The sequence below is a fragment of the Desmodus rotundus genome, chromosome 7 (assembly GCF_022682495.2).
Source record: "Desmodus rotundus isolate HL8 chromosome 7, HLdesRot8A.1, whole genome shotgun sequence".
In the NCBI taxonomy this organism is placed as follows: Eukaryota; Metazoa; Chordata; class Mammalia; order Chiroptera; family Phyllostomidae; genus Desmodus; species Desmodus rotundus.
In genome coordinates this window covers 11,075,846-11,095,434 of record NC_071393.1, presented here as the reverse complement: position 1 = coordinate 11,095,434, position 19,589 = coordinate 11,075,846, and the positions used below count along the sequence as shown (strand labels likewise).

Here is a 19,589-nt window from a genome sequence, read left to right as displayed (position 1 = left end):
ATTAAAATTTCTCCAGAATCAAAACAATGTATATCCCAAAGTTGGCTGGGTGTCCGACGGTGGGGTCAAGGTGTAATGGCCACCAAAATGAAAAGGTGTCTTCAGACCAAGGAAGGAGGCAGGCGACACCATAGAATATAACAGAATCCATTATAGGGTAACTTACTCACAGGGAGGTAGGGGCAAGCAGAAAGATGACCCAGCAATTCTGCACAAATTCTTCTGCGCCACCAGATGCTTGTTACAGCACTATTTCATAGTATAACTCAGATACTAATGATTGACAAGATGAAGGGACAAAGAATGCAGTACAAACCGTGACTGGTGGGGCTCCTTTGAACTTCAGTCCACAAAGCCAAGGGTCGCCAGTCTGTTTCCCATTCAGGGCACATGCCTGGGTTGTGGGCCTTGTCCCTGGCTGGGGCGCGTGCAGGAGGCAACTGATTAATGTTTCTCTCGCACATCGATATTTCTCTTCCTCTCTTTCTCCCTCCCTTCCCCTCTCTCTAAGAATAAATAAATAAAATCTTTTTTAAAAAAGTAAAAGGAATGCAGTATAAGCTGGGGGCCATACCCCTGATGGTTTTGTGATGGATGATTGTTTATGGCAGTCTGATACTTATCTCGGTTGTCATGCCACTCTGGACGCTACAAACAAAAATATTTATGGCTACATTTTATGGAACACAGATAATCATCAACTAGAAGGCTTTCATGTGTTTGCTAAGGACAGTCAGGTTGGTCACAGGTCAAAGATGAAAGAAGTGCGGACACAGAGACAGAGCTGTTTTCTTTGTTCACGGCCACAGCCATACAGTGGGCTCGATGTTATCGTTAAAATCCCAGGCTCTCTTCATCTTCCCTCTTAGCAGTCCACAGCATCAGTTTCATCAAAAACCAGTTCCCCTCATGGTTACAAAGTGGCTGCCACCACCCACTAAAGCAGCTTGGTCTCCTGTGGGGAAGAAGGAGAGGAAGGAGCTGCTCATATCCATGGCCCCAGAGCAAGCTCCTCCTTGCATCTTGTTGGTCCACTGGTTCAACTCTGAATCAATCACTGGCAGAGGGGGGCAGAACTACCGGAACTGTTTTAGTCCGGTGGGTGTCAAGGTGTGGTCCCAGGACCAGCAGCATCAGCCCCACCTGGGAACTTGTTAGAAAGGCAAACCTTCCAGCCTCTCCACACATCTACCCAATCACAAACTCTGGGGGTGGGGCTGGGTTTTCACAAGCTCTCCAGGGCAAGCTGAAGCCCACTGAAACAGGAGAACCATTGCCTTAGGCAAAGGTCTTTCTCAACCCCTTTCCAGGTCCAGGCCTGAGGGACTCTTGGAGGATGGTAGGTGAGGCTGGGTGGCGGTGAGGGACGGGAAAGACGCCCTGTTTCACAGCTGCTGCAGCCCACACTGTTCACAAGGAGATGACAGGAACCATGTGGACCCAGGTGTCCCCATCTGCGGTATGAGACGGTAAGACTGACCTCTCCTCCCTTATGACCCCCCAGAGGAAGGGAAAAACCCAATGGACAGAACAAAGAAATGTCTACACGTACATTATTATGTCATTTGATTTCACAACTGTCCTTTAGAGGAGATGTGGTTGACTTCCTGCCTCAGTTAAAAGGAAATAGGTTCAGAGAGGTCACTGCTACCCAGCTATACACAGCCACCCATCGGGGGCCCACCCCCATGACATGTGAGGTGTCCGACCTCCCGTTCATGCCCCCAGTGACGCGCCAGTGGCCAGGCAGGGGGCGCGGTGGCACCAAAGGGGAGTTTTATGTAGAGAATTTTCTTTTAAGTTTACATACTCTTTAAAGATTTTCTTTTTTTATTTTTAGAGAGATGGAAAGGGAAGGAGAAAGAGAGGGAGAGACATCAACTGGGGACCTGGCCTGCAACCCAGGCATGTGCCCTAACTGGGATTCGAACCAGTGACTTTTTGGTTAACAGGCCGGTGCTCAATCCACTAAGCCACACCAGTCAGTGCATTCTTTTAATTTTTTAAAATTTTTTTATTTATTGATTTTAGAGAGAGAAAAACATTGATTTGTTGTTCCACTTACTGATGCATTCATTGGTTGATTCTTGTATGTGCCCTGATCAGGGATCGAACCCACAACCTTGGTGTATCAGGACAATACTGGAAGCAACTGAACTACCCAGCCACGGTGTGTTTAAAATTTAAAACGATGAAACAGTGTGTATGACAAAGTACAACGCTTTTGTTTGGTCTGTGCTAATTTTAGTTCACGTGTGAAATATTTTACTGAATTTCAATAATATATCTTTAAAATTGAAATGCATTCCTAATTCCTCACTGTTAATTGTCTTCAAATGAAAGAATGAATCGAGAAAATGATGGTCTATTGATTATGACATGATTAATACTGAAAATATTTTTACCATGTAGAGGAAGGGAGTGTTACAAAAACGGTATGTTCTGCTCCAGCCAGTTGGTTAACTTAGATGCCCGGAAACAACAGACAGGGCTTGCCTGAGGCAGGGATAAACCTCCTACTAAAAAATTACCGTCCTGGGACATCACCCCCTCTAACCTGCTCAGTTAGGAATTTATGATCAGATCACCCCGTGAGGTTACTTTCCGTAGTGGCATCCAGAACAGTGAATTCTGCAGAAGAGCAAGCGCCACTTTCAAAACCAGGTGGACCTGGATTCAAATCCTGCATCTGGCCGTGTGATCTTAGGCAGGTCATTTTCACCCCTGAGCCTGCTTCCTCATTACTACTTGGTTAAAGACCTTTCTGATCTCTCGGGGTTACTATGGGGATTAGATGAACTAATTTATTGTTATCTACGTGTGGCTATTCACACTCTTTTCATCCCACCTTCTAAAGGAAGAGGATTCTTGCCCACTGGGCTCCCTGCCTCTCCTTTATTAAGCAGGGTCCCCCAAACGGGTTATATCTTGGGAGAAAAGTGGTCGGGAAGTTCGGGACATGAGTATACATGCCTCCTCCAGGGAGCCCTCTGTGAAGGGAGGAGAAAAAAAATTCTTTTACTCTGCATTGAAAATATCCTTACTCCAAAACGGCACCTATGAAATGGCTAAAATGAAAAACGGTGACTATAACAAGGGCCGGTGAGGGTGGGGAGCAACTGGAACTCTCGTGCACTGCAAAGTGGCACAGCTGCTTTGGAAAATGGCAGTTTCTTAAAAAGTTAACTATGTAACTATCCTGTGATCTCGCCAGTCCTCCTCCAGATATGTACCTATGGGAAATGAAAACTTATGTCCACAAGTAAACCTGGACCACAGATGTTCATAGAAGCTTTTTTTGTAGTAGCAAAAAATTGGAAGCAAACCAAATGACCATCAGCCAGTGAATGGATCAGCCAGTGTGGTCAGTCCATACAATTGGATATGATTCAGCAACAAAACAGAATTATGAATTATCCAGACATACAACGGCATGGATGAATCTCAGTTATGCTGAGTGAAAGAAACCAGGTAAAAATGAGAACATACCGTATGATTTCACATGTAGAAAAGTCTAGAAAATGCAAACTAATCTACAGTGACGGAAAGCAGACTAGTGGTTACTTGGGTGTGGGGCAGGGTGGGACAAGCCGGAGGAAAGGATCTCAAAGGGCACAAGGCCACCTGTAGGGACTGTAGGCATGACCGTGATCTTGACAGTGGTGATGGCTTCACAGGTGTATACTTATATCAAAACTTATCAAATCATTCACTTCATGTGCAGTCCCCTGTGTGTCTGCTTTACCTTAACAAAGCTCTTTTTAAAAATGGACTCGCCCCCTTGCATTGTTTTGCGAGAGTGGGAAATGATTTTGATTACTTTCCATTACGTTCTTCTGCCAGTCAGTCGCCACGCAGAGACCAGGCAATCAGAAGCCCTGCTCGCATTTGGCTTACATACATGAGGCACACAGCTTGCTGCCTGGCTCAGTCAATAGCAGTGATTGTGATTATTCATGACTGTGATACCATTTGACTGGCACAGAACTCTGTTCAGACCAGGACCTTTAGACTCAGAGACCTTTAGGAGCCAGGCAGGTGAAAGAAAGCAAGCAAAGTGAGACCAGCATGTACAATACGTAACAGCAGAGACTGTGGCAAAAAGAATTTGTGTTTAATCTGGATGCATACAAATTCTGGGTGCTAACAACAGACATTGGGGGGTAACCTCTGGGAGGTTGGGAGCGGTCACTGCACTGTCTTAGTACAACTTAGTGATTTGACAGCAAAACTATCATTTAAAAAAAATGTTCTTATTTGGCCCTCCCAACACCTCTGTATGCCTGGTAGGAAGAGCTCCGTTTTCTAGATGAGGACACTGAGGGTCAGAGATGCCACCAAGACTCCGGCCGAGGACCAGTGAAACTAAGATGTCATACCGCTTCTTCTCACTCTGGCCCGGGTGTTTTTCCCCATCCGGTCACACCTATGAATGCATTAGCTTTGCTTACTTTCATAGAGTAAACCCATGGAGGAAACTCAACTTTCTGTTCCTTCCTGCAGTGGAGGTGATTTCCAGTCGCCAGCAATGTTTTGGGTGGAAAAGAGCTCAAGGAGCCCTCTGGTGGACATTCCGGGGGAAGAAAAAGAGTCAGAGAGACACAAGCTGCTTGTTAGAAATCCATTATTTTTGTTTTTTATAAAGTCCCTTTTTAAGGAGTCCATCTATGTCTGAATATACTGGGATAATAATGCAGGTGAGTTCCCTTTAAGGAAGCCGATCTCTAACAACTTAAACTTGCAAAATGGATTTGTTTATTCATTCCACAAATACTTACATGTGGTATGTGACAACCTTAACAGTTCATAGGGCATGCCAGGCACAGCTTAAAGTGCTTTGTGGGTATTAACTATTAGTCCTGAAAAAACAGTGTAGGTGAGTTCTGTTATGTCTTAATCCACTTGGGCTGCCATAGCAAAGACCGAGCGGCTTAAATGACAGAAATTTCATTTCTCATAGTTCTGGAGGGTAGAAGTCCAAGGTCAAGGTACCTGAAAGGTAGGTTTCATTCTGAGGCCTCTATTTTTGGCTTGTAGGTAGCTGCCTTCTCACTGTGGGCTCATATGACCTCTTTGTGCGCTGGGAGAGAGAAGGGAGAGGGGAGGAAGAGAGAGAGAGAGGGAGAGCGAAAGCTCTCTGCTGTCTCTTCTTCTACAGACACCAACCCTCCTCGGTTAGAGCCCCACTTCATAACCTCACTTAACTATAATCACTTCCATAAGGGCCCTGTCTCCAAATACCATACACTAGGACCTCACAAATGTGAACCTGTGGCCCTGGCTGGTGTGGCTCAGTGGATCAAGTGCTGGCCTGTGAACCAGAGGGTCGGTGGTTCGATTCCCAGTTAGGGCACATGCCTGGGTGGTGGGCCAGGTCCCCAGTAGTGGGCACGCGAGAGGCAATCACACACCGATGTTTCTCTCCCTCTCTTCCCCTCTCTCTGAAGATAAATAAATAAAATCTCAACAAAAGAACATGTGAATTATGAGTTGGGGGTGCACAGACGTTCAGGCCATAACAGCTATCATTTCCATTTCACCGACGAGAAAAATAAAGCACTGGGCACAGTGGTGAATGAAGCAGATACTACCCAACCCTTCTGAGCTTACAGTATGGTGGGAGAGACTGATATTCAATTACAAAATTTGATCATCACCTTGGACAGAAAGCAGGGAGAGCCACACAAACAGAGAGCGGTGGAACCCAATCCAGACTGGGGAGTCAGCCAGAGGGACTTTCCTGAGGAAGTTCTGGGTGAGCAAGAGGGGTGTGGAGTGGAAGGTAGTGTGGAAAACCTGGAGGCAGGCAGGAGCGAGGCACATTCTGGAAACTGAAGAGGTGCGGGCATTGTACAGGAAACCAGGAAGGGGTGCTGAGAGAGGAGGCTGGACAGACACGCTGGGCCATGCCCTGCAGGGGTGAGAAGTTTAGACCTGGCCTGTAAGGCAATGGGGAGCCACCAAAGATTTTAAGTGGGAGAGAAAGACATGGTCAGACTTTCTTCTTTTTAAAGGATTCTCGGGATGAGATGAGCAAGGAGAGATGGAAGAGATGATCGCTTCTCCAGGACTCCTCTAAGTGGCACCCTGCCTTCTAATCTACCCCACCCTCTCCCCCCACCAAGCATAAACATCTGGGCTCAGTTTACACCAAACGTTTCAGGAGAACATCAGTTTTTGAAAAGACAGGGAAGTCGCATCTGTAACAGAATCAGTCATAAAGGGAAGGGAAGGAGGAGAAGGCAGCTGGTGCATTTCAGTGCCCACTATCTGCCATCGTCTTGCAGTTCACTCATTCATTCAGAGGAGCCCCGTGAGGAGTGTGTCCGAGACAAGGCCATTTCCCCTCCAGAGCACTGGCCAGACTGTGTTTCCCAGTCCCTGCGTACCTAGAAAGGGCCACACGCCTCGTGCTGCCAACAGAGTGTGGGCAGGGGGGATGCGCCCCTCCACCAGGCCTGGCCATTAAGCACCCCTTCCAATCTTGCATGCTCTCTGTCATGTCCACGTGGAAGGGAGCTCGGAGTTTAAGATGGTGGAGCCTTCGGATGGAAAGGAACCTGACCCCTGAGTCCATGAGTTGGAAGAAGGCTGCCAGAAAGCCTACCTGACCAGGAATGCCTGCGTCAGAGTTCGCCTGAGAGACACACTGGCCTTTGTTGGGTTAAGCCAGTGAGATTTGGGGGGTTATTTGTTACCAATGCTAACACAGGATATTTGGTAGTATACCCATTCTATAGATGAGGAAATGGAGGCCCAGAAAGTTGAATTAAGTAGATGGAGGTCATGCCGCTAATAAGGAGTGCAGCAGGAATGCGAACCAAGCTTTGCCTGACACCAGGCATCCCTTTCGTTTGCTCTTAAAATACATGCATACATACATACATACATAGCCCCGGCTGGTGTGGCTCAGTGGATTGAGTGCCAACCTGTGAACCAAAAGGTCACCAGTTCGATTCCCGGTCAGGCCACATGCCTGGGTTGCAGGCCAGGTCCCCAGTTAGGGGGGTTGTGAGAGGCAACTGTGTGATGTATCTCTGGCACATAGATGTTTCTCTCCCTTCATTTTACCCTCCCTTCCTTCCTCCCTTCCCCTCTCTCTGAAAATAAATAAATACAATCTTTAAAAAAAAGGTTTTTTTTATCCTGACCCGAGGACACACTTGCTATTTTAGAAAGAAGGGAAGGGAGAGAGAGAGAGAGATGGAGAGAAAGGTCAGCGGGTTTGTCTCTCATATACACCCCAACCTAGGACCAAACCAGTAGGTAACCTTATGTATGTGCCCTGACTGGGGATTGAACCCAAGACCTTTTGGTTTATGGGACAACGCTCCAACCAACTGAGCCACACCAGCTAGAGCCATTCTTTTCTTTTTTTCTGCAAATGACTTTTTAAAACTGCATGAGGAATACATAAACGTTTTGTGTGAATGCAGCCTAATTCACTCAGCCAGTCTCCCATTACTGAGGCAGTTCTCTCCATCCCCTGCCCCCCACCACTGTCATAAGTGATCCTTCAGTGAATATCCTTACAGCTAAACCTTTGTGCATAATCTTTAACTGTCCCTTTAGGATGAATTCTCAGCGATGGAATTTCTAGGTCAAATATTTGCATGCTTTTTAGACTCTGGAAATACATATTGCTAAATAAGTCCCACGCTCTTTCTACTGCCCTGTGCTGTGTCCCAAGTAGTTGGCTGATGACTGGAAGCTGCCCCAAGGTTTCGCTGACTTCCTGACCTCACTGTAAGGCATTGTCGGGAAAGCAGGGCCCGAGCTGCTGGCTGCATGTGAATCTATGAAATCAAGCGATGCTGGGTTAAGCAAGCTCAGCTGACCCATGGTTTTGTTTTGTTTGTTTTTTAATTTTATTGATTTATTTTTAGAGAGATAGGAGGGAGGGAAGAAGAGAGGGAGAGAAACATCAACATATGAAAGAAACATCCATGGGATGCCTCTCAAATGCCCCCAACTGGGGACCTGGCCTGCTACCCAGGAATCAAACCACCGACTCTTCGGTTCATAGGCCAGTGCTCAATCCACTGAGCCGCACCAGCCAGGGCTGACCCCTGGTTCTTATACCGGTACCACGAAGTGGGTTTCTTTTGCAAGCCCCAGTCTTCATTCAGTCAAAGTTGATTAAATATTATATATTCTTTGATTAGAGAAGGTATAAATGGGGTACAAAATTCAAGAGACTAAAGGGTGTTGATTTCAGTTTCCCTCCCACCCCATCTCCTAGGCATCCATCCATCTTCTCTCTGTGGACAAAACCGCTGTTCTCAGGATTAGCATGATAAAAGGAATGTATCGCTGTTGTTTTTTTTAATTGGATGTACGAATTGTGAGATTTAACTTTTTGGGTGCTAATATTTTTGTATTCTCAATATCCCTGAGTTTCGTTCCTTGAAAGTGTAGTTGGCCTTTGAACAGCATAGAGGTTGTGGGTGTCGACCTCCCACTTTGTAAAAAAAAAAATTGTGTATAACTAGTACATATGTTTTCTAAGAGAAAACAGCCTACTGTATGTACTGTTCAGCACATGGCTTTTTTCACTGAACTATGCACTTTGGAGATTGTTCTGTATCAATCCATATAAATCTACTTTGTTCCTTTTTCAAAAAAAGATTTTATTTATTTATTTTTAGAGAGCGGGGAAAGGAGGATGAGAAACATCGATTGGTTGCCTCTCACATGCCCCCGACTGGGGACCTGGCCCACAGCCCAGGCGTGTGCCCTGACTGGGAATCGAACCAGTGACTCCTTAGTTCTCAGGCTGGCACTCAGTCCATTGAGCCACACCAGCCAGGGCTGTTCTTTTTAAATGGGTATATAGTATTCAATTGTAGAGATGGTCCGTTAATTACCTAATCATTCCCCTTTTGTGGACATTTAGATTGTTTCCAATCTCTTGGTTTTATAATAAGTGCGGCAAGGAACATCCTTTGCCAAGGTGCCAGGGAATGAGGATGAGGTAGAAAATGAGGCAGATGTGGTTCATGCCCTTGGAGAGCTTAAGATCACGTGGGGGAGAGACAGCCGATGGTAACACAAACAAGCGAAGTATGCAGGGCCCAAGGAGATGTGCGTGGTGCTTTGGGAGCACTGATGGGGCGCCCGACCACAGGGGCAGTGCCAGAGAGGGCTTGAGGGAGCTCCTAGCCTTCCTCCCCATCACTTCCCTCAGAATAAGTTGGGAGGGAAAGCGTTTGATCTTGACATGGACAACTTTTCCATTTCATGTAGAATGTTATGATCTTAGGCCAGGTCTGCCACAGCTGTGTGAGATTTGCTGAAGGAGAGAGAGAAGCGGCATAGGGCAGGTAAGGGGCTGTTAAGACCTAGCTATGGCCTGATCCTCCATGGCGGGGGCGGTGGCCACGGCGATCTAGGATCTAAATTGTACTTTAGAATTGTCCCACCTTGAGCGGGGAGGGCCAACCATTTGTGTCCCTGTATTAGTCATCTACTGCAGGCTCTTGGGTGGGGGAGCGGCAGGGGGTGTCATAACCTCTTCCCCCTTAGATGAGGGCAGTTCTCCGGGGAAGGGAGCGACCAACGCTCCTGGTGGCTGAGAACAGCTGCCTGGCTTGGGAAAGGGATCTGGGCAAGGTACCAGTAGCTACTAAATGCAGCTTTAAGACAAATCCGCTACATGGAAATAGGAAGGAGCACAGCTCGTTTGAGGAACTGAGCAGAAGTATAGACGACTCTGGGTCACTGCGGGGCTGGGGGCTGGGAGGAGACTGCGCTGGGTCTTCAGTGTTCTCCCCAGGGGAGAACGGGGAGCCGCTGGAAGTTTAGAACAGAGGAGTGACATGACCTAACTTCTCTTTTCAAAGGCTTCCTCTTCCTGCTGCAAGAAGAATGGACCCTGGGGAGCCAAGGGCAGAAGGTTGAACTTCCGTGAGGAGGTTAGAGGTCTGGTCCAGGCAAGAAGTAATGGTGTTCACACAAAAGCTATACACATGTTCATAGCAGCATTGTTCATAATGGCCAAAACGTAGAAGCAACCGAAACGGCCATCCGCTGATGAATATACAAATAAAACGTGGTATAGCCATACGATGGAATACTCAGCCATAAAGAAGAATGAAGTTCTAACCCATGCTACAACGTGGAGGGACCTCGACAACGTGATGCTAAGTGAAAGCAGTCAGACGCAAAAGACCACACGTTGCTTGATTCCATTTATGTGGAATGTCCGGAATAGCTAACTCCATAGAGATAGAAAGTAGGTTAGAGGTTGCTGAGGGCTGGGAAAGAGAGAGCGGGGATGGGGAATGACCGCTGATGGGGAGTGGCACTTGGGAGTGATGAAAATGATTTGGAATTATAATGTGGTGTTGGTTTCACACGTTGGTGTCTATACTAAAAACCAACTGAATTTTGTGCACTTTAAAAGAGTGAATTTTTTTTGGTATGTTTGGGATATTTAATGTTATGTTTCAACTTGACTGTGCCCAGATAGCTGGTAAAAGATTGCTCCTGGGTGTATCTGTGTGTGTGGGGGGAGGGGGCGGTTCTGGAAGAGATCAGTATTTGGATTGGTGGGCTGAATAAAGTAGGTGTTCCTCCTCCGTGCAGGTGGGCGCCATCCAGTCTGTTGAGGGTCCAAACAGAACAAAATGGCAGAGGAGTGTATGTACTCATTCCATCTGTCTTCTCCTGACCTTGGGCATTGGCACACCTGGTTCTCAGGCTTTTCAACTCAGACCGGAACTTGCACCATCAGCGCCCCTGGCTCTCAGTTCTCCAGACTCAGACGGAATGACACCATTGGCTCGCCGGGCCCTCCAGCCTGCCGATGGCAGACTGTGGGGCCGCTCACCCTCTGTAACTGCGTGAATCGATTCCTGTAATAAGTCTCCTCGCATCTATATCTGTAACCTATTGGCTCTGTTTCCCTGGAGAAGCTTAGCAAATGTGAACTGTATCTCAATGACTAGAAGGAGGAGAAGAAAAGGGTGACTTGGACCCAATGGAGGAAAATGGCTAAATTTGGGATATATTTGGAAGATGGGTTACTTAGGAGAACAGAGAGGGACCGGGAATAGCCCTGTATGGGTCCCTGCTTCCCTTAAGTATATTCTTGGGGGACAAGCAGAGTCAGTAGCAAGGGTGGGGCCCACATCAAGCTGCTGCTGGCTCTGCAGTCTGTGCTTCTCAGAGAATGCGGAGAATGCACAGTGTGGGGCTTCGGAGGGTCTCAGGTTTAGAAGCCTGCACTCAATGGCTTATTGGTGTCCTTCTGCAAGTAGCGTGCACCCCCCAACCCTGGGCCTCTGGATAGACTGGGGGAGGTGAGTCTGTGAGGCTCTCAGCTGCCACCTCAGCATTTTCCAGTACATTGTAACCTGAGTGCAACATGGCATGTCCACATGCTGGGACCTGCAGCCTTCTCCGCGTGGCTTCAGCATTCCTAGGTAAAACCCGGACCCCACCCGGCCCACCCCAGCTCTTAACACGGCCCTGCAGGAGCATAGCATTTGCCCCTCCCTGACCGCACCTCGGCACCACCGCTTCTTGAGTCCGACTTTGTCCCCAGCTCACTTCCAGGGTTATTCCAGCCTCATGTCTCTGCTAAGTTCCAATTCTGCTTCTGCCATGTTCTAGCTATGACCCTGGGTACATGGCATGTTCTCTGAGCCTCAGTTTCCTCATCTGTATAATGAGGATTTGTGAGGATTCAAAGAGATGTCAGAGTGTATAAAATGTTCAGCTTAGGACTTGGCACATAGTAACCTCCGGTAATTGTTAGGTATGCGTTTTTTCCCCTTATTTTAGAAGTCATTTTTACATGTGATATTTGGTGTGTACCATATAACATACTCATCCCAAAAATATTAAGGACCTACTGGCTGCCAGGCCATGTCATAGACGCTCCAGTTACCCACAGTCTCCACTCATCCCTGTTGTGTTACACGGGGGTGGCCTCACTCATCGAAATGACCTCCTTGGGTCCACGACATGCTGGAGTTTGCACCAGTTTGCTTGGTTCGGTGAGTAGTATGTTGTAGTTCACGCCTGTTTTCCTCGAGTGTGTGTCTTTTAAGGCCACGACGGGGGGGGGGGGCAGAATGTGGCAGGGTGAGATGATCCCAGAATTGGGGGTCATTTCCTAGCTGTCTAATCCTGGGAAAATCCGTCACCCTCTCAGACCCTGAGTCTCCTGAACTCGGAACTGGGAATAATAGTTCACGAGAATGTTGTCAAAAAGATAATATCAATAAGGTATGATCCAGAGTAGGTGTTCACTAAAAATTTATTAAAGATTTAGGCGATTGGGAGATCTTAAATTTGGAAGGGCCCGGCAGGATGCTTGGCTCAGAGTGGGTGCTTAGAAATTTACATTCTCGTTCCCCAGCTTCTTGATGGCTGAGCAGAGTTCCTGGGGAGGATGTTTTGGCTGAGCTGGGGCTAAGCAATCAGGCCTTGGTGCCCCCCCTCCCCAAAGGGACCTGTGGGCTAGAAATAGAATGGTCCCTGAATACCTACGGAGCATCAGGCATGGGGGGGTGGGCATGACACCCCCTGAAATGTGGTCAGCCATACCCTCTGATTAGCTTCGGATCCATGGACCTCTTGGGAAAGACCTGACATCCTGTCCACATGTTGGGACTTGGAATTCAGACAGGTTCAAACCAGCCCAACAGGCTTGGCAGGGGCAGCAGAAGCTACATAAAGGGAGGAAAGGGGCCTCTGAGAAAATCCCAGGAGAAAGACGGGGCTGGGCCTGGAGGGAGGCTGGCCACGGGGAGTGGCTGAGCTGCTCAGACATCAGAGGGCAGAGGGCAGAGGGTCTGCAAGCAGCAGGGCCTCAGAGAGAGACACAGCCCCTGTCAGAACCCGGAACACCGCCAACAACTTGGTGAAGAGTACCTGTGGCCAGGACAGGACTTCCTGCTCGCCCACCTGGAGGGTCTTGGAACACCGAGACGATAGGTGTGGCTGTACCTGTGGTCCCATTACACTCACGGCTCACCCACACCTATTCAGCACCTGCTCTGTGTCCCACTCTGTCCCAGGTGTATAGTGAGCAGCAGCAGGCAAGGGCTTTGGGGCAGCGGGGAAGGTAACATACCGGGGATCAGACAAGTCAGGGTAAACTGATAGAGTTGCGTGTTATCAAGAAAACAGGGTGATGTGGCTGAGCTGAGTGGGAATGACCAGGCCAGGCTTGGTTATTTGGGTCATAGGGGCAGAGGGCACAGTTTCTTAGGCACTATGCCCAGCCTTTGCCTTGTTGGGGCCCCCTGTCCCACCTGGGAAATCAGGGCCACCGCATGGCTTGCCCAGGAGGGCAGGTCAGCTTCGTGGCCCCTTCAGCAAGACAATCCCAGCAGTCCCACCTTGGAATGAGGCTGAGTGCGTGGGTTTGTGCTGTGCCCCTACCCGCTCAGGTAGGCCTGCGGGGGGAGTGTCACTTGTGACTCATGGCAGGCTGCACTGGGGAGCTGCCTGCCACCCCCCCCTCCACACAAACACACACAGTGCCCCCACACTAGGCCTCCAGGGGAGAACCTGACCAGGGAATGGAGCGTGGGATAACTGAGGTAGCAGCCACACCCCTCAAGCCTGCACAAACCTCAGTGGCCATGGTGAAATTTAAGCTTCATTTTGCTTCTTCCTGTGGGAAGGGGGTGTGGCCCTGTGGACATGATGTCAGCGTTTCTCTAGGGAGTGGCTGGGGACTGTCTCTCGGCATTGGAAGCACTCATTGTAAGAGGCAGCCCGCTGGCAGCGGCCCCCACCAGTCGGTCACCAGCCTCTGCTCCTGCTTCCTCAGAAGCGCCTCCTTCAAAGTCCACTTGATTCCTGCCTTTGTGCCCCTGTCTCATTCACTCAAACCTAGAGCCTCCCTTCCGCTTTTTGGGGGTGTCACACTTCCCTGGATTCAGAGCCTGGCCCCACTGTCTGCCCTTCCACCAGCTCCTTCCCTTCTGTGTGTTTCAGGTTCCTCTTCTGTAAAATAGGAAAGAAGAGTCCAGCCTCGCAGGCTTATCCGATTTTTAAATCCAGCAAATACTGTATGAGTTAAGAAAGAGGCCCTGGCCAGTGTGGCTCAGTTGTTTGGAGCGTCATCCCATAAACCAAATGGTGGCAGGTTCGATTCCAGTCAGGGCATATACCCAGGCTGCGGGTTCAATCCCTGGTTGGGGCACGTAGGAGAAGGAAATAAATTGATGTTTCTCTCTCACACTGATGTTTCTCTCTCTCTCTCTTTTTTTCTCTCCCTTCCTCTCTCTCTAAATGCAATTAAAAAAAATGTCCTCAGGTGAGGATTAAAAAAAAAAAAAAAGAAATAGAAAGCACTTTGAACAGTGCCTGGCACGTAATAAGCACTCAATAGTTGGTAGCTATTTTACTATTATCATGATTAAATATTTACTGAGTGTCTATCCAGCTAGGCATTGGGGATTCAGTGACGAGGGAAACAGATGCCATTACAGTGGATGAGGTAAGAGAAAGAATGTGCAGCCCCTGTCACCCAGAGAGCCCCCAATAAATAGGGGGTCCTCTTCCCTTCCTTCCCAGGAGCTTGTCCCAGCTCTGAGAACCTCTCTGGTCCTCAGTTTTCACTGAAACCCAGAGACCTGACGGAGGCTGGAGGCTGAGTGAGCGCTCTGGCGGGCAGAAGGGTCGCAGCCTTGTCTAGTCACCTTGGGGCGTGCCCTAGGTCTGCAGGAAAGGTTCCCTGGGGAGGAGTCCCGAAGACAAGTCTGCCAGACAGGGGGCCAAGGTCCCCACAGGCTGCTCACCAGTGTCTAGAAATGGGTTGTAAGGAACTTGCCTTTCCTCCTCTCAGTCAGGCCTGGGTTCCCCTTTGGAAGCTCTGAGTCAGGCCTGACTCTCAGGACCCCAGGCGATCAGTTGTAACAATTTGAGTCTGGTCTCCTGATTTTCGCACCCCATTCTGGCATTCGAAGTTGCCACTCAGGGCTTTACAGAAGGTGTGGCCCACAAGGTCCAACTCGCAGGCAAGAAGTGGCACAACCTGACGCTGATGGCATCTTAGTCACTCCTAAGAAGTTCTTCCAGGCTTGGAACTTGAGTTAAAATGCTTCCCATGCTAGGGCAGAGGGACTCGGTTCAGGTGGCAAGGATAGAGGTTGTTAACTTTTGGGAGAGGGGGGTGTTGAAATATCTTAGAGGACATAGATATAGTTTAACTCGAGAAGCTAGCTGGATTTAGAGAGTCCGTGACCACAGAAATGCTGAGGGGGACTGTGGCTGTAAGAACCATAGGTACTATTTATCGAGGGCCAGGTACTGTGCTAAATGCTTCACATGCTGACGACAGCCCTGTGAGGCTGGTGTGTGTGCTTGCTCATTATCTCCATTGAAAAGAGGACGAAGCAGGAGGCTCAGACAGGTGGAGCCACCTGCCCAAGGCCACACAGCCAACTAGTGACAGAGCCAAGATGAGTTACGCGGAGTGACTCCAGAGCCCACAGTCTAAACCTCAGCACTGATGTCACTACCCGGGTGAAGCCTGATGGAAAAGTGAGACTCCTGAGCTTCAGGTGACAGAGGAATACTGGCTGTTTTCATCCCCAACTGGACGTTAGAATAATCAGGAAACAGTGTAAAACGTGGATGCCTCGTCCATCACGCTAGAAATACTAACCCAGTAGATGGGGCCTAGGGTCTACTTTTTGTACCTTCTCAAGTGACTCTGAGGCTGTGGGTTGAAAATTACTGCTCTAGCTGATATGGGTTTTGAGGGCTCTCAAAGCCTTCCATCCTTGACTAGCTTCCAGGGGGCCCACCTTGAAGCTGTTTAGGGATGCTTGTCAAGTACAGCAAGGATAGGCTTATATCACCTGGCTGGTTTCAGGTCCCGGCTCAGCCATGAACTAGGTGTGTGACTTTGGGCGAATGGCTTCCCTTTTCAAAGCCTCAGTTCCCTCAGCTTAAAAATGGGGTCTGATGATGGTGACCTTAAGGGGGTGCTCTGAGGAATGAAAGGGTGAAAGGACATAAGAGAAAGTGATAGCAGAGTAGCTTGGTAAGAAGAACCCTAACTCAGAGTAGAATTATAAAATCTGAACAACAACAAAAAAACACCTCTCCAATTATTTAACGCCCTGGGAGAGCATCCAACAGCAGGCAGAACTGGGAGGGGAAGTCAGCACTTGAGAGAGAGCTGCAGTGGCTCTCATTTGCATTTTTGTGACTTTTTGCCTGAGGCACTCTCTAGTCTGCCTGGGCGGTGGGGGTGTGGAGAAAGCACTGGTTTTACTGGTTTGAAGTGTGAGAGTTCAGAATTCCAAGCACATTTCTGGGATTTCAAGGAGCTCCCAGAAAGAAGTCAGCTGTGAAGGGGATGAGTTCCAAGTTGTGTGTACAAGCTATGCCCCATCCTTGACTATCTACTGAACTACATATACATACAGGAGGTCCCAGGGGTCCCTGGGAAATCAGCAGCTGCGAGTTGAAGACCTGGCTGAAAATTTCAGCTGCTGCCCTTTGTAAGGAAAACAAGGGTTAGGGTTTGAGTTCAGCCAAGTTCACTGCCGGCTTGAACAATATTAACATCTTGAGAGGAACATATTGGAATCCAAGTCTCCTCCAGTATGTCATTGATGATGTCTAGCACACACGCACACACAAATCAGTGCTAGACAGGAAGAAACAGAAAACTGACTCCTACTCGAGACTCATTCTCAAAGATGACAACTTGTATGTTGGAATTAGCATCAAGGATTTTAAAGCAACTCTTATAAACATGTTCAAGGCCTTAAAGGAAAGTATAGTCATAAGGAAGGAACAAAATCAATTTCTCAGCAGAGAATTGGAAATGATTAAAAAAAAAAAAGAGCCAAGTGGAATTTAAAGAACTAAAAAGTACTATAACTGAAATGGAAAATAAACCTGATACATTTAACGGAATGAAGGAAGATGAGAAAAGTCAGTGAATTTGAAGATAGATCAATAGAAATGACTCATTCTGAAGACCAGAGAGAAAAAAGAAATCATAACTGTAAAAATTAGGTCGAGCCTCATGGCCCCGTGGAACAACATGACTAGATCTACATACATCATATGTAATTCAAGTCCAGTGAAAGAAAGGGGGGAGGATGGGGCATAAAAATATTTAAGTAAATATTTGCTGCTGATTCATCACATTTAATCAAAGATGAATTTACAGATTCATAAAGTTCAGTGGCCCTGATGGGTGTGGCTCAGTGGATTAGGCGTCAAGCAGCCAGCAGAGGGGTTGCTGATTGGATTCCCAGTCACGGCCACATGCCTGGGTTTGTGGGCTAGGTCCCTGGTTGCAGGCTTGAGGGAGGCATCCGGCAACTGATCAATATTTCTCTTGCATATCGATGTTTCTCTCTCTCTCTCTGTCCCTTCCCCTCTCTCTGAAGCCAGTAGGCATGACCTCGGGTGAGGATAAAAAAAAAAAAGAGAGAAAACCACACCTGGTACAGCATAGTCAAACTGCTGAGATCGAAAGATATAGAGAAGAATCGTGAAAACAGCCAAAGAAAAATGACATTATAAACAGAGGAACCATGATACAAATGACAGTTGACTTCTCATCGCAAACAATGGAGTGTAGCACCTAATAGACCAACGTTTTAGTGTTGAAAGGAATAAAACCCTCTCGAACCAGATTTCCACATCCAGGGAAGATGTGTGAAATAGACACATTTTCAGATAAACAAAAACTGAATTTGTCACCGGCACACCTGCATTATAAGAAATGTTGAAGGAAATTCACCTGGCTGAAAGGAAATGACACCAAATGAACATTCAGATCTCTAGGACAGAATGAAAACCACTTGAAATGGTAAATATGTGAGTGGATATAAAAACTTAATTTTTTAAAAAAGATTTTATTTATTTGTTTTTAGAGAAAGGGAGGGAGAAAGAGAAGGAGAGAAACATCCATGTGTGGTTGCCTCTCATGCATCCCCTACTGGGGACCTGGCCTGCAACCAGGGCTTGTGCCCTGACTGGGAATCAAACTGGAGACCCTTTGGTTTGCAGGCTGGTGCTCAATCCACTGAGCCACCCCAGCCAGGGCTATAAAAACTTTATATATGTGTTTTCTTTTCTTGATTTCTTTAAGAAGAGATATGTGACTGTTTAAAGGCCAAAATTATAACCTTGTATTGTGGGGATTGCAACATAGATGGATATAACTTACATGGTAACAATGGCACACAGGTGAGTGGGAGTAAGAGGAGCTATATTGTTGTGAAGCTCCTATATTTCATGTGAATTAGTGGAATATTAATTTTAAGTAAATCGAGATAAGTTAAAGATTCATGTTGTAATCACTAGAGCAACTGCACAAATACAATTCAAGGAGGGTATATCTAAAAAAGTCAATAGAGGAATTAAAATGCAATACAAAAAATTACTCAATTAACCTAAAACAAGGCAGGAGGGGAGGAACAGAGGAACAGCATCGAAAAAGATGGAACTAGTAGAGAGCAAATAGCAAGATGGTAGAACTAATCTTAAACACATCCATAATTACATCAAGTATAAACGAACTAAACATTCTAATTAAGATGCATTCTAATTAAAAAACCCACGATCAAAGACTGTGTAAGTGACCTCACGCCCAATAAGCTGACCATGTACCCGACTTCGGATCTTGTCTTCCCATTATGTCTCTGACAGACATTTCTCTGCCCTTAGCAACCTTCTTTCTCAATAGGGGAGGGAGTTGCAGGGGGATGGGAGAGGAGGCTGAATATGAGATGAAGGATGTAATCATGGGAATATCAGGCGAAACCAGTTGTTCTGAAACCTGGTTCACCTTCTTGCTCACTCAAGCATTCATTCCACAATCTTTGAGCTTCTACTCTCTCTAAGTTCTGCTCTGGGCACTGAAGATGTCATTGGCAACAAGCCACAGACAGTCCTTTCCACAAGGCATTCACAATCCAGTGGGAGAGAATGACAAGTAAACAGGCAGTGACAGTTCCTTGTGCTAAGTGTAAATTCAGGGGTCCGTGGGAGTACAGGGGAGGAATACCTAACCAGCCTAGGTTTGGTCAAGCGAGACTTCCTGGAAGCCATGCCTAAAAATTATGAGCAGCAGTTAAAGGCAATAGGAATGACTCCTGGGCTCGGTCACAAGTCTGAAAGCAAAAAAGAACACGAGCCCATTGGGAAGCCACAAGCAGTTCACCGTGGAGTGCCTATGTGTGTGTATATGGGGGTATGGGAAAATGGAGGATAGAGGTGAGAAAAGGACTGGAGGGACAGCTGGGGACCTGTCAGACCTGAGCTTTTGACCCTCTCAGAAGCAGAGCCCAGGCAGCCCAGCCAGACCTGGCAATGCCTGTTCCCCCGAGTCTGTGCCTAAGGCAGATGACTCGTCCTAGGGAGACGCCCCAAATCTCTTAGACACACTTGGTAGAAGGAGGATCCTATAATTACCTTTGTGATAATTAGAGGAACTTCCATTGTTTCTTTCAACAAACATTGCACAAGCTGTGGCCCTCTCACCTCTGGGGCTTGGGTTGGGGGGGCATGCCTTTATCTCCTGCCAAGCACACCTGACTCGCCAACTGAGGCCCAGAGGTGCCATAGATACACCTGGGACTGCTGCAGCCTGG

At 47.6% G+C, this 19,589-nt stretch overlaps 1 long non-coding RNA gene across 5 annotated transcripts in view; it reads left to right on the top strand.

Annotated features, from left to right (window-relative positions):
* The window catches only part of LOC123480396 (uncharacterized), a 28,530-nt gene extending 14,296 nt beyond the window's left edge, over positions 1–14,234 (top strand). The window contains exons 3-8 of one of the 5 annotated variants that reach the window (XR_008427293.2): positions 1,311–1,469; positions 2,032–2,170; positions 3,215–3,471; positions 4,291–4,697; positions 9,843–10,234; positions 10,588–14,234. This is a non-coding gene — a long non-coding RNA (uncharacterized lncRNA). The remainder of the gene's footprint in view (positions 1–1,310; positions 1,470–2,031; positions 2,171–3,214; positions 3,472–4,290; positions 4,698–9,842; positions 10,235–10,587) is intronic. The other 4 variants (XR_008427292.2, XR_008427290.2, XR_008427291.2 and 1 more) reach the window with 4 other exon arrangements.
* Positions 14,235–19,589: the final 5,355 nt, after the last annotated feature.